Raw genomic sequence first — 14,615 nt, 5'->3', positions numbered from 1 at the left:
ACTGGTGCCCCAAGGCTTAGGGACTTTAAACAGTAGGATCACTTGGGCCCCAGTAGTTTCTGCTTTTGGGCTCAATACTTGTGCACTGCTTACTGCCCTAACAAGCGGAACTTTTACTTGCATGGAACTACTGCATATCACCTAAGAATTTACTTTCATCACTGGTACCCCCCTAACAGCCTCAATACGTGGAACTCTAATTGTTATTATTTTGGCAAACCAGTTGTAGTGACTGTCATGCTAATAAAGCTTAATTGAATTGACTAAAGTGAGAGTGTGTGTGTGTGTGTGTGTGTGTGTGTGTGTGTGTGTGTGTGTGTGTGTGTGTGTGTGTGTGTGTGTGTCAGTGATGTGCAGTCACTAGAGGCAGGTGAGGCAGTGCTTCACCTTTCATATGGGCAAAAATATATTTTTTTTTTATTGGCTTTAAAAAAAAAATTGTAATTTTTTTTTCCCCAGCATTTTTTTTCACAGCTAGATGTTGTGCAATGGAGAGGCACAAGCAGGTCTGCCCACCATTACACAACATGCTGCGCCATCTACTGGATGACAGTGGTTAAGATCATTGCATGGCCCATAAGTGCTTTATTTGAGGCAGTCCTATTTGGGCTGAACCAATCCAGCGAGAGGCATTAGTAAGTGGAACATAGGGTTGGGGCTGGATGTTAAATCATATAAAACAAAACAAAAACGGAAAAAAACAACTTTCATATATTTTGTTGCTGTCCTGTGAACTTGCTAGCTTTGCTAAAGTGAAAGAGAGTTCTGTTCTTCCCCTCTAAGTGCAGTGGAATGTGCCACTGTCACTTCCTGAATCCTTATACAGAGCAGGAAGAGAGAGGCACAGAGAGCAATGTTTCTGTTCAGCCACATCTTATTGAAGTAAGATTTTACTGAAAGGGATTCTGTTAGTGAAAATGATAATTTAATGAATGTGGTTTAGTGTTTTTTACTCTTTTACAGCAGAGTCGTTTTTGTATTTTGTTTACTCAAACTTTACACCCACTAACTTAGCAGATTGCCTCTGTACTTTACACTAAATTATAGTCTCATTTAGTTATAGTCTCACTTAGTCTCTGTAGCTCTGCTGTTTTATTACTTTAAAATGCAGTGGTCCCCCCCTTGTGTGTGTGTGTGTGTGTCTCTCTCTCTATCCATCTCTCTCCTTATATGTTGATCTCCCCATGGTCTCTTTCTCTCTCTGTCTCTCTTCCTCCCCCTCTGACTCTCATCCCTTATGTAATGAAAGAATCTATAAGCATAATTTGCAGCATTAAAGTAAAAAGTATGTTTTAAACATATTTTAATGGGCATGGATTTCTAGATCTCATAATCAGAGCAAGCATTGTGTTATCTGGCAAGAGTTTGTTACAATCCTTTTAGACTAAAATCAGATGTTTACTAAGTTGACCAGTTTTCAAAGACACCATTTAAAGGGACAAGAAACCCATATGAAACCCATATGCAAATTTAAATAACTTTCCAATTTACATCTAATATCTAATTTTCTTCATTCTTTTGATGTCCTTTGTTGAAAATCATATCTAAATATGCTCAGTAGCTGCTGATTGGTGGCTGCACATAGATACCTCATGTGATTGGCTCACCCATGTGCATTGCTATTTCTTCAACAAAGGATATCTAAAGAATGAAGGCGTATCCTAGCCACTGCCTCACCAACCTCTGACGTCACTGCACGTCACTGGTGTGTGTGTGTGTATGTATACACATACATACTGTATTGGGCTACAATGTGTGATTTTGTAAAATTTTGGGATGGTGGTGTGCCGCAGGATATTTTAATGTTAAAAAAAAAAAAAAAAAAAAAAGATTGAAAATCACTGTGCTAGCTAACATTTCAGATGCACTTCTATTACTTATAACACAAACTGCTAAATATTAGCCATGAATGTACTCTATCATTAAACTGTTTTTCTGTGTGATCCAGAAAATTGCAAAAAGCATGAGCTTTTAGTTGGTGTTTAAAGGGACATGAAACCCAATTTTTTTTCTTTCATGATTCAGATAGAGAATACAATTTTAAACAACTTTCTAATTTACTTCTATTATCTAATCTGTTTCAGTCTCTTGGTATCATTTGTTGAAGGAGCAGCAATGCACTACTAGTTTCTAACTGAACGCATGGGTGAGCCAATCACATTCAATATATATATGCAGCCACCAATCAACAGCTAGAACCTAGTTTCTCTGCTGCTCATGAACTTGCCTAGATGAACCTTTCAGCAAATGATAACAAGAGAAGGAAGCAAATTAAATATTATAAGTAAATTGGAAAGTTGTTTAAAATTGTATTCTCTATCTGAATCATAAAAGAGAATTTTTGGGTTTCATGTCACTAACTTACATGTTTTACTTGAATGCTTTAATCAAGGACTTAATAGAAATAACTATGTTAAAATCATTTCTGGTAACTTGAATCTCTACATTATTATAATTGAATCCATATTTTCTATGTATCCTAAACTATAGAGATGTTATTTTCCTTTTGCCTTTAATGAATATATTTGTGTTCTTTAAATAATCCCTTGCTTCGATATGTTCTAAAACTGTAGGTCCATGAGTGGCCTATAATGTCTGAGGGATCAAAAAGGAGGACTGGACTTTCTATATATACACACTATATCAGATATGCTGTAAATATCCGACACTTTTGTTCAATATATTTGTTAAAGCATATATTGTACTGCCCTCAAAAAAAAAAAAAAAAAAAAATGTCCTTTGAAGGGGGGGGGAGCCCCCCTCCCCCCCTTCAAAGGACATTTTACATTTTTTATTATTAGTTTATTATTTTTTACACACACTTTATTATTATTTTTTTATATTTAAGATACATTGATTATAGTCCAAGGTTATTCATCCTGAAATGATGATTAGTTTGTTTACTATGTAGCATGAAGCCGATTCATGACTGCAATGTAAAAACATGTTTGGCTAATGAACTCCATTCATTTATATATATTATATATAATATCAATATCTCTATCTATATATAATATCTCTATCTCTATATAATATCTCTATCTCTATATAATATCTCTATCTCTATATAATATCTCTATATAATATATCTATATATAATATATATATATATATATATATATATATATCTATATATCTATCTCACTTTACAGCAGGGTTCCGGTCCCTAACCTGGTGCATGAGCGGGGTATACCTGTATATACCGTTTTTCTCGCCATTAAATGCACTTTCTAAAGATACCATTATTTTCATATCATATAATTTACTATAAAAAAAAAATTTTTTATAAAATATGATGGGGAAAAAAAACAAAAAAAAACTTTTTCTAACTTTGTCCCCCAAAATCTGTTACACATCTACAACCACCAAAAAACATCCATGCTAAATAGTTTTTAAAATATTGTCCTGAGTTTAGAAAATACCCAATGTTTACATGTTCTTTGCAACTTATAGGGCAATAATTACAAGTAGCACTTTGCTATTTCCAAACCATTTTTTCCCCTCAAAATTAGCGAGTTACGTTGTATTACTGATATTTGTCAGGAATCCCTGAATATCCCTTTACATGTATATTTTTTTTTTAGTAAGTAAACAACCCAAAGTATTGATCTAAGCCCATTTTGGTATATTTCATGCCACCATTTCACCGCCAAATGCCATCAAATAAAAAAAATGTAAAATGTTTTCAAACTTTTTCACAAACTTTAGGTTTCTTACAGAAATTATTTACAAACAGCTTGTGCAATGGCACAAATGGTTGTAAATTCTCTTCTGGGATCCCCTTTGTTCAAAAATAGACATATGGCTTTGGCATTGCTTTTTGGCAATTAGAAGGCCGCTAAATGCCGCTGCGCACCACACTTTTATTATGTCCAGCAGTGAAGAGGTTAATTGGGTAGCTTGTAGGGTTCATTTTAGCTTTAGTGTAGAGATCAGCCTCCCACCTGACATCCCACCCCCAGATCACTCCCCGACGACCCCCCCCATCATCAAACAGCAGAACAGCAGAATTCTTTTTTCACTTTCTGCAATGAGTTTTAGTGAAAAAATTTCTGCAGGTCATTTTTAAATTTAATTCACATATAAATTAGACAGTTACACTACATCACTATTTTAATTGCAATGGGTTGATTAACTGTAGAATAAATCAATTTGTAAAGTTTTATAATATATTATTACAGCAGTTGACTATTGCATTGCTGAGAATAAAAAAAAAATTGTTCTTTTTTTCTAATGTCTCTTGAATAAATGTGCTTCCTCTGCTCTTGTCTAACATTACATAATAAGGTAAAGTAATAAAAAAAAAAAATGTGCATTGCTCACAAGAATGGCTTTACCTTCAGAAGTCAAAGCTTTGAGGGCTGAAAAAATCCTTGAGTCAGTCAATTTGCTGCCATTTCACAATGCTGCTCTGTATTTAAAGGGACATTATACACTCATTTTTTCTTTGCATAAATGTTTTGTAGATGATCTATTTATATAGCCCATAAAGTTTTTTTTTTAAATTAATGTATAGTTCTGCTTATTTTTAAATAACATTGCTCTGATTTTCAGACTCCTAACCAAGCCCCAAAGTTTACGTTCAGCTACCTACTCCAGCTTGCTCCTGTTTGTGTAAAGGGTCTTTTCATATGCAAAAGAAGGGGGAGGGGGGGAGTGTCTTATTTGCCACTTGTAGTGGGCTTTCCAGCTACCTTTTCAACAGAGCCAAACTGACAGCTTCTAAGTAAGTTTTTAAACAGTTTTATACTGGATTTTTATATCAGTATCTGTGCATATTATTCTTTATAGTAGTGTCTATTACATGCAGTTATATGAAAATGAGTGTATACTGTCCCTTTAACTGTACTCTTCAAACAGTGCTATGCTCTAGCTGCACTATGTTAAGGAAACATTCACAGTGCAGCCAGAGCACAATGCTGTTTGAAGAGAAAAGCCCAATGTGGAGCAGCACTACAAAGCAAAAGTGCAAATAGTTGCAGGTCCTCTGTTCTTTCTGCAAATATGCTGCATTTTCTGCAATAACATCTCTCATCACAGCATGTTCTGCCTTGGGGAGGTAGACAACTATGAAATCATTACGAGGTGAACTATCTGTATAATTAAATCACTAATATTCTGATATAACTGTAAAACTATTATGAAAAGTTATTCTAAAAATGAAACCTTAATCAGATTGTAAATATTAAGATTATAACACCCAGCAAGAATGAGTCTATGTAGAAAAAAAACCAACTTAAATTGAATCTGACTAGTGATTGACATCAATTTCATTTAAAATCAAAATCGACCCTGGGTAGGACTATCAAAAATAGGAGAGAGAGAGAGAGAGCGATTTATTTATTTTTATCTCAAAGGGCACTCTATTAAAAAATCTGATTTAAATTAAAAATAAAAAAAAATTCCACCCTGGCCCTACAAGGGTTTACACCAGCTTACCATATCATGTGGTGGAACGGTAGCTTTACCCATCCAGTCCACAAATATTGCAAGCTTGGTTAAAAATCCATAATCTAGAAAAGTGATAGCATTTCATGCACTGTGGATGGACAAAAAAAAAATTTGAATACTATTACTAGGGTAGCTAATTTATGCCTAAACATTGAGGTTTTACCCGTCATAATAAAAATTATAAAACTCCATTCTCTTTGTTAAAGTGAATGTAAACTTTGAGGAATGTGTGCCCGGTTTTTAAAAATCCTATTAAAAACAGGGGCACTTTCATTCATCAAAGTTTACATTTCAGCCGTTTTGTTAAAATACCTACCTTTTCTTCATGAAGCCGGACCAGCGATTCCCCGCCTGCCACTCGTCTCTTCATAGGTCAGAAATTACAAATCCGGCTTCCTCCAATCACGTCTTCCCTCCCAGAGCAAACATTGCCCGAGGACATTCCGTGATTGGAGAAAGCCGGATTCTTCATTTCTGACCTATGAAGAGACTAGCAGTAGGCGGGGGAATCACTGGTCCGGCTTTATGAAGAAAAGGTAAGTATTTTAACAAAACAGCTGAAATGTAAACTTTAATGAATAAAAGTGCCCCTGTTTTTAATAGGGTATTTAAAAACCAGGCACACATTCCTCAAAGTTTACATTCACTTTAAAGAGAAAACCTAGGTAGGTCCAGGAAGCATGTGTGTGTCTTTAAAACTCTTTGGCACTAGAGTTACAATGTTCGTAGCAATGTTATACACTGTTGCAAACACTGCTACCATAAAACGATAAAGTATTAAAGTGAAAGTAAATCCTAGGGTTTCTCAAACGCTAGGTGTTCTGGTAAGATGGCTTACTTTGGAAAACAGCGAACCATGTCACTTCCTGCGACGTTACATCAGCTGTTTCACAAATTTTGGACGTGATGCGCATGCGTGCCAGGAGTCATCACATACCTGGCCACATATGTCACTGGTACAATATTTAGAGCTGTGAAATTCCGGGACCCTTTGTAGAGCGCATGCGTGGGATTTTGTATCAGAAATTATGCGCTCATGGAAAGCTGTTTCTTCGGCTCCTCTGCAATATTCGGAACTCCGCCCCCCACTGCAACTACTCCCATTACTACTATAAAGCTGAGTCTCCAGCAGAAGCAGCAGGTGGGGGGCTGTTTCTCATGCACGAGCACGGAGACTCAGCTCTAGAGTAGTAGTAGTAATGGGAGTAGTTGCAGTGGGGGGCGGAGTTCCGAATACTGCCGAGGAGCCGAAGAAATAGCTTTCCATGAGTGCACCATTTCTGATACAAAATCCCATGCCTGCGCTCTAGAAAGGGTCCCGGAATTTCACAGCTCTAAATATTGTACCAGTGATGTATGTGGCCAGGTATGTAATGACACTGGCACGCATGCGCATTACGTCCAAAACTTGTGAAACAGCTGATGTAACGTCACAGGAAGTTACATGGTTCGTTGTTTTCCAAAGTTCCCCATCTTACCAGAGCACTAGGATTTACCAGTGAAACAAATAAAGGGGATTTTCAGTCATTAAGTATAAAATACTTCATACTGAAAGTTCCTTTATTTGTCTGCAGCGTTCCCACACAGAGCACCTATGGCCGCCTGCAGCAGGACACTGTTTTTCATTGAGGTGACATTTACACCTCTTAGCCAATAGCCGTGCAGGCCAGCTGGCATTATGCCTGATAGCTAGCACTCTATTGGCTAAGATCACTTCAGTGCTAAAATAGCGTTCTGCCGAGGGTGGCCTGAGGCATCTAAGTGCGACAAACGCTGCAGACAAATAAAGGAACTTTCAGCATGAAGTATTTTATACTTTATGACTGAAAGTACCCTTTGTTTCACTGGTAAATCCTAGCGTTTCACAAACACTAGAATTTACTATCACTTTAAGCTCCCGAGTGTACTCTTTAACAAAGGATACCAAAAGAAAAATATAAATTTGATAGAAATTGGAGGGGGGTTATTGCATGCTCTAAATCATAAAATTATTTTTACTGGGGTTGACAAATCTGTTTAATATTAAGAAGCTAGTAAGAATATTTAAAGGGCCAGTCTACACCAGAATTTTTATTGTTTTAAAAGATAGATAATCCCTTTATTAGCCAATCCCCAGTTTTGCATAACCAACAGTTATATTAATACACTTTTAACCTCTGTGATTAGCTTGTATCTAAGCCTCTGCAAACTGCCCCTTTATTTCAGTTCTTTTGACAGACTTGCAGTTTAGCCAATCAGTGCCTGCTCCCAGATAACTTCACATGCACGAGCACAGTGTTATCTATATGAAATACATGAACACCCTCTAGTGGTGAAAAACTGTTAAAATGCATTCTGAAAAGAGGTGGCCTTCAAGGTTTAAAAAATTAGCATATGAACCTTCTAGGTTAAGCTTTCAACTAAGAATATCAACAGAACAAAGTAAAATTGGTGATAAAAGTAAATTGGAAAATAGTTTAAAATTACATGCTCTATCTGAATATTGAAAGTTGTGTTTGGCCTAGACTGTCCCTTTAAGAGCCAGACAGTGGTATCTGTATATAGCTGTATGAAGAATAACCCAAAAAGTTTGGAGCCAATGGTAAAATTCTATAAGCCAGTTGCTCCCTGGTTCCCAGCTTTGTCAAGCCCTCCTTTAAAGGCTGTTCGAAATCGTAGGTTCCATCACTTACCCAATGACATGGAAAAGCAAAAAGCAGGTGTCAATTGCAAATTACAAGACAAGTACAAAGTTGGGCACCACTTCTTGTACAATGTGAGGCTGACTGGAAACTGAAGTAGCATGTGTTGCAGGAAAAGAGAACAGATTTGATTTTTTTTAAATGAGGATGTGAAAAGAAAAAAAAAAAAAAAAAGTATCCTTTAGACACGAACACCTGGGTTACCATTATTAAGCCCAGGTTAAACAAAAACAAATGTGTTAAAACAACATGTAACAAATATAATGTAGGATGCCTAAACAACTAGAGGATATGTAAAACGTAAAGTGTTTACATAACAAGGGCACAAAAAAAGAATAGGTAAACTCTCTCACCAACTAGAACGCATTAAAGGCCAGGGGTATCATCCCTTCCTCAAGTAGCAGACTTATAAAACTAGAGCATCACATCATATAGAACTATAGTACTAATAAAACATGGTGCCCCAACTTAAAGGGACATGACACCCACATTTTTTCTTTTATGATTTAGAAAGAGAATGCAATTTTAAACATCTTTCTAATTTACTTCTATTATCTAATTTGTTTTATTCTCTTGATATTCTTTGCTGAAAAGCATATCTAGATATGCTCAGTAGCTGCTGATTGGTTGCTGCACATAGAAGCCTCATGTGATTGGCTCACTATGTGCATTGCTTTTTCTTCAACTAAGGATATCTAAAAAATGAAGCAAAATATATAATGGAAGTAAATTGTAATGTTGTTTAAATTTCTATTCTCTATCTGAATCATGAAAGAAAGATTTTGGGTTTACTGGCCCTTTAATGGGACAAGAAACCAAAAAAAAATGTATTTCACAATTCAGAGAATACAATTTCTTTTAAAAAAAAGTTTCTAATTTACTTCCTTTAAAATCAGCTGGGTGGTGCACCCCCTAAAAAGGTCCTGAGGATAATACTGAAATTTGTTTTGTTTTCTTGTTATTCTTTGTTGAAGAGACATCTAGATAGGTAATGTGCACGTCTGAGGCAATACATAATAGGAAATAGTTCTACCATCTAGTGCTCTTGCTAATGTATAAATAACATTGTTGCAAAACTGCAGCCAAATAAATGTCGATTTATCAACCCCTTCGCTCTGCTTTGGCTGCAGGGTCTCACAAGAGAACCTGCAGTCCGTATTTAACAAGCAGCAGTCATTAGACCGCTGCCTCCCTGTCTCGCCCACTCTTAGGTGGCGAATATCAATCTCCCCAGTCCAACCAGGGAGATTGACAGCTCCTGCCCGCGAGTGATTGGTAGGATTGCACGTTAGCGCAAAATAGCGCTTGTGTGTAATGCTGAATTTCCAGCAGCGGAATTCAACCCACCAGAGACTAGCTGCGGCGGACAGGAGCGCGCGCATGTGCACCCCAGCTTTATAAATCGACCCAATACTGCAGACACATGCACACTCCTGAAATAACCTTGCTTTTGTTTTCAACAAAGGAAAACTTGAAAACAAAGAAAAATAATAGAAGTAAATTGGAAAGTTGTTTAAAATTGTATGTTCTGTCTGAATCATGAAAGAAAAAAATGTGGGATTTATGCCCCTTTTACGCCCAACCAGATAGCTACTTGCAATACTGGGCAACTAATAAATAAATGTAAGATAGGTGCCAACTGTCATTCACTGAAAGGTCTCAACTGGGTACCTACCTTTCTAAATTGTAGACTGAAACTATCATACCATAACTGGCAAAGGGATGGTACCACAGTTCTTACATGTTTGTGCTAATTTATTACAGCTATATGACACTAGAAATTCATGTGTTTTAAACACAGGAGTATCAATCAGATTAATGGGTAAAAGTATGGTGCTAACCATGTCACTCATACTTGAGAACTTGCACTACACAAGGACATGGGATCTGGTGTGCCCCTTGCTGCTGCACCCATGTGCTCTCCCTTTCTTTGTTTGACCCCTGTGGTTGGGTTACCATGAATTGATTGCCTGCGGGTTATACTTTGCAATGCTATTCATGAATGGGATATGACTAGTAATGTTTAGCCTGGGTTCCTCATGTGTTTGTGTGAGCAGTGCATGCTTGGTATTAGCAGTGCAGTCATGTACTCAGGTTTCCATAATCTTCTGCTTACACTGCTTTGCCAGGAGATGGTGCCAGAGTGCAATTACCCTAGCATGGTGGCACTGCCATTTGCATGGCTATATCAACAATGCACATGCGGAGGGTGCGGGTGAATTAACCCTCTCGCCGCCAGAGCACCAGCTCCCAAGAGAAGCAGTAAACGGGATTAACCCATTTTCCTGCAGCGTACTGCGAGCCCTGCCTGGCAGTCACGGGGTTAAAGTAGGGGCACTCTACCCCGGTGCTCACCTCTCAGTAACCCGATCTCCGCCAGATCCTCTCCGCTCTCGTGGCTCATCGCCCGGGCCGTAAATCCCCGCGTTGTTTCCTCCCCTCCTCCAGTGGGAGTCAGGACTCAGTGCGTGCGCGCGCACTTACCCCCGCAGGAAGCTCAGACCCTCCCCTCTTCCCCGCCACTGTCCTCCAAGCCGCGGCTCCTTCCGGTCCCAAAGGCCGCACTAGCTGTGAGCAGCACAGCGCCACTGTGAGGCGACATGGGAGCACTGCATCCGCAAGGGTTTGGTGCTGAGGCCTCTATACACAAATCTGGCTGCAGCCGTGTGTGTGTTTATAGAATATAAATTAGCAGCAAGCAATATACAAGAAATTCCCATTGCCTTCATTTAACAAATATATTTATTGATGCAGCAAAAAGAAATCACGGCTACTTGGTTACAGGTGGTGCAAGCTATATAGAATTTATAGTTATAACGAACCACAAACTATAATTATACATCTTAAGATATTGATCCTGGAGCAGGTTTTATGTTACTCATATTTCAAATAGATAACTCTGCAATTGTAGGTTATATCAAGATTATTTTTGAGATGTGATCAGTGGTAATGTTAAAAATATACAAAACTGGCAAAGCATAACCATAGAAAATAATCTTTCATGCTTCAACATATTCCTGAGGGACATATTTATTAATGTGCGAGCTGACGTGATACGATTTAGCGTATCATGTCCGCTGCACATCGATAAATTGTCAGCATTTATCATTGCACCAGAAGTTCTTGTGAACTGCTGGTGCAATGCCGCCCCCTGCAGATTCGCGGCTACAGACATCCCAATCTGCAAAAACTCATTTCAGGGAGGTGGCTTCACCCGCTACTGTGCCGCCCCCCCCCCCCCCCCGTTATATATTGGACACCTTGAAACCCTAAATAAGATAGAGACTTATTAAAGTAGCTTCCCACTAAAGTCACATTTTAAAAAAAGTAGCTTTATTGCACAACCACTTACAACAAACCTATTTTCCACTGATCGTACGCTTGTTGAATGCTTAAATATTTTAGAATACGAAGTTTAATTACGTGCAGTAAATAAGGTAGTATTTGTGATTTATTAAAATCAGTGCAGGGATAGGCACAGACAAAGGCTGTGGCGAACATTTTCCAAAGTATAGACCTTAGTGAAGGACATCAAGGTAAATTTGAAATATATATACATAGTATACATAGTAATTTTTTGCTCTCGGAGATTCACACTCGTATTACGAGTTAAAAGTAAAAAGTTTGCTCTCTCATGTTTGTAATGTCACGGTAAGAAATAGACTTTGAAAAGTTGTGAATGCAAAATCACATTCCCCCATAGACTTCAATGGAGCTGTAATAGTTGAAAAAATACCTAGCACCCACAAGTCACACACACGCAATCACGGTTGTTAAAAAGCGCAACATAAGAAGATAATATTGCATCTTTCATAATCGAATGTTCTGCGCATAGCAGAATATGTTCTATTTATTCTTAAAAATATATTTAAATGTATATCTGATGGATATTTGCACAAATATATATTTATACATATATATATATACATATTTATATATATATATACTTGATTATATATAGGTCTAGATATATACAGATATATACATAGGAATATCTATTTAAAGGGACACTGAACCCAAATTTTTTCTTTTGTGATTCAGATAGAGCATGCAATTTTAAGCAACTTTCTAATTTACTCCTATTATCAAATTTTCTTCATTCTCTTGGTATCTTTATGTGAAATGCAAGAATGTAAGTTTAGATGCCGGCTTATTTTTAGTGAACAACCTGGGTTGTCCTTGCTGATTGGTGGATAAATTCATCCACCAATAAAAAAAAGTGCAGTCCAGAGTTTAAACCAAATAAAAGCTTAGATGCCTTCTTTTTCAAATAAAGATAGCAAGAGAACGAAGAAAAATTGATAATAGAAGTAAATTAGAAAGTTGCTTAAAATTGCATGCTCTATCTGAATCATGAAAGAAAAAATTTGGGTTCAGTGTCCCTTTAATGTATATTGGCAGATAGAGACGCTGGTTCTAAGGGATCTCCAAAGGATTTTTCTCTCTCACAATTTTCCCAGAAGAATTCTGTCTGTATTTGTGTTCAAAGAATATCACATTGGCATAGTATGTCTGAGCACCTTAATACATAAGTGCAGTATATTCACAGAGTAATATCAGACAAGCGGCTCCACAGGGGATTTCACAATCTTCCCAAAAAGGGGTTCTGTCTGTATCTGTGTTCAAAGAATATCCCATTGACATAGTATGTCTGTGTACCTTAAAGGGACACTGAACCCAAATTTTTTTCTTTTGTGATTCATATAGAGCATGCAATTTTAAGCAACTTTCTAATTTACTCCAATTATCAAATTTTCTTCATTCTCTTGGTATCTTTATTTGAAATGCAAGAATGTACGTTTAGATGCCGGCACTTTTTTGGGGAATAACCTGGGTTATTCTTGCTGATTGGTGGATAAAGTCATCCACCAATAAAAAAAGTGCTGTCCAGAGCTCTGAACCAAAAAAGAAGCTTAGATGCCTTCTTTTTCAAATAAAGATAGCAAGTGAATGAAGAAAAATTGATAATAGGAATAAATTAGAAAGTTGCTTAAAATTGCATGCTCTATCTGAATCACGAAAGAAAAATATTTTGGTTCAGTGTCCCTTTAATATATAAGTGCAGTATACTCACAGAATGATATCAATCAAACAGCTCCACAGGTGATATCACAAAAAAACAGCAGGTGATTTCACAAAAAGACAACGATCTGGCTTTTTAAATAAAATGTTTATTTTGCTCAAGCCTGTTTGCTTGAGCAAAATAAACATTTTATTTAAAAAGACAGCTTTTTTCCTTTCCTGATCGTTGTCTTTTTGTGAAATCACCTGCTGTTTTTTTTGTGATATGACCTGTGGAGCTGTTTGCCTGATATCATTCTGTGAGTATACTGCACTTATATATTAAGGTGCACAGACATACTATGTCAATGTAATATTCTTTGAAAACAGATACAGACAGAACCCCTTTTAGGGAAGATTGTGAAATCACCTGTGGAGCCGCTTGTCTGATATTACTCTGTGAGTATACTGCACTTATGTATTAAGGTGCTCAGACATACTATGCCAATGTGATATTTTTTGAACACAGATACAGACAGAATTCTTCTGGGAAAATTGTGAAACAGAGAGAAAAATCTCCTTTGGAGATCCCTTAGAACCAGCGCCTCTATCTGCCAATATATATTGTTTGTAAAGCTTTGAGAGAGACTGTTTGGAAGGCAGCGTTTCTAACTAAAGGGAAGTAACTATCCTATTGTATATTCTTTTTTTGTTCTGAATATCTATTTAAAAATACATAGAACATATTCCCCTTTGTGCAGAACATTGGGATGAGATATATATATAGTAAATACACAGTTAAACACTTATGAATATTGGATAAATATGTTTTTCATGTTTTCATCTACTTAACTGCAAAGGGCTCCAATGCATATATATATATATGTATGTATATATATATATATATATATATATATATATATATATATATATATATATATATATATATATATATATATATGTGTGTATGCATATGTATTTAAGTGTTTATATGTCTGTAAATTCCTATATACATATATAAATTCATATGTGTGTGTATATATATATATATATATATATATATATATATATACATACATATATATATGTATAAAAAACAGTACAAACATACATATACATATTTAGACATGTGTATGTATGTATCTCTATGTTAAAGCCCTTTGCCGATATTTTTTTTTTTTTTTAAAGGCAAGGTAAACTTGAGCGCACTCGTTAATTACCTCTTAAAGTACATAAAAAAATAGCCCAAGTTTCATTCATTTTCCATATATGTGTTTCTATTACCGCAATTCTTACTTTGAAAGCTGCATCCGACAACAATTTCTCATCCGCCCGACTTTTGGATAAGAATGATTGACACTTTACTAATACTGTGTCCTTCAATCAGCGTTTTCCCCCCGGGGTGGTCAACACAGCATATTCTACATCATACGAGCGCAGAGCGCATGCGTCTGACTCTAATCTTCTACACTATTCACCTGC

General features: G+C 36.6%; 1 protein-coding gene across 1 annotated transcript in view; it reads right to left on the bottom strand.

The window, feature by feature from the left end:
- ZZZ3 (zinc finger ZZ-type containing 3) overlaps nucleotides 1–10,617 on the bottom strand; it is a 367,019-nt gene extending 356,402 nt beyond the window's left edge. The window contains exon 1 of the mRNA XM_053693335.1: nucleotides 10,488–10,617. The gene's annotated coding sequence lies outside the window, so the exon portion shown is untranslated. The remainder of the gene's footprint in view (nucleotides 1–10,487) is intronic.
- Between the last annotated feature and the right edge of the window lie 3,998 nt (nucleotides 10,618–14,615).

Source organism: Bombina bombina, chromosome 10 (assembly GCF_027579735.1).
Source record: "Bombina bombina isolate aBomBom1 chromosome 10, aBomBom1.pri, whole genome shotgun sequence".
Classification (NCBI taxonomy): Eukaryota; Metazoa; Chordata; class Amphibia; order Anura; family Bombinatoridae; genus Bombina; species Bombina bombina.
The sequence above is the reverse complement of the archived record's forward strand: the minus strand, read 5'-3'. Positions and strand labels throughout refer to the sequence as shown.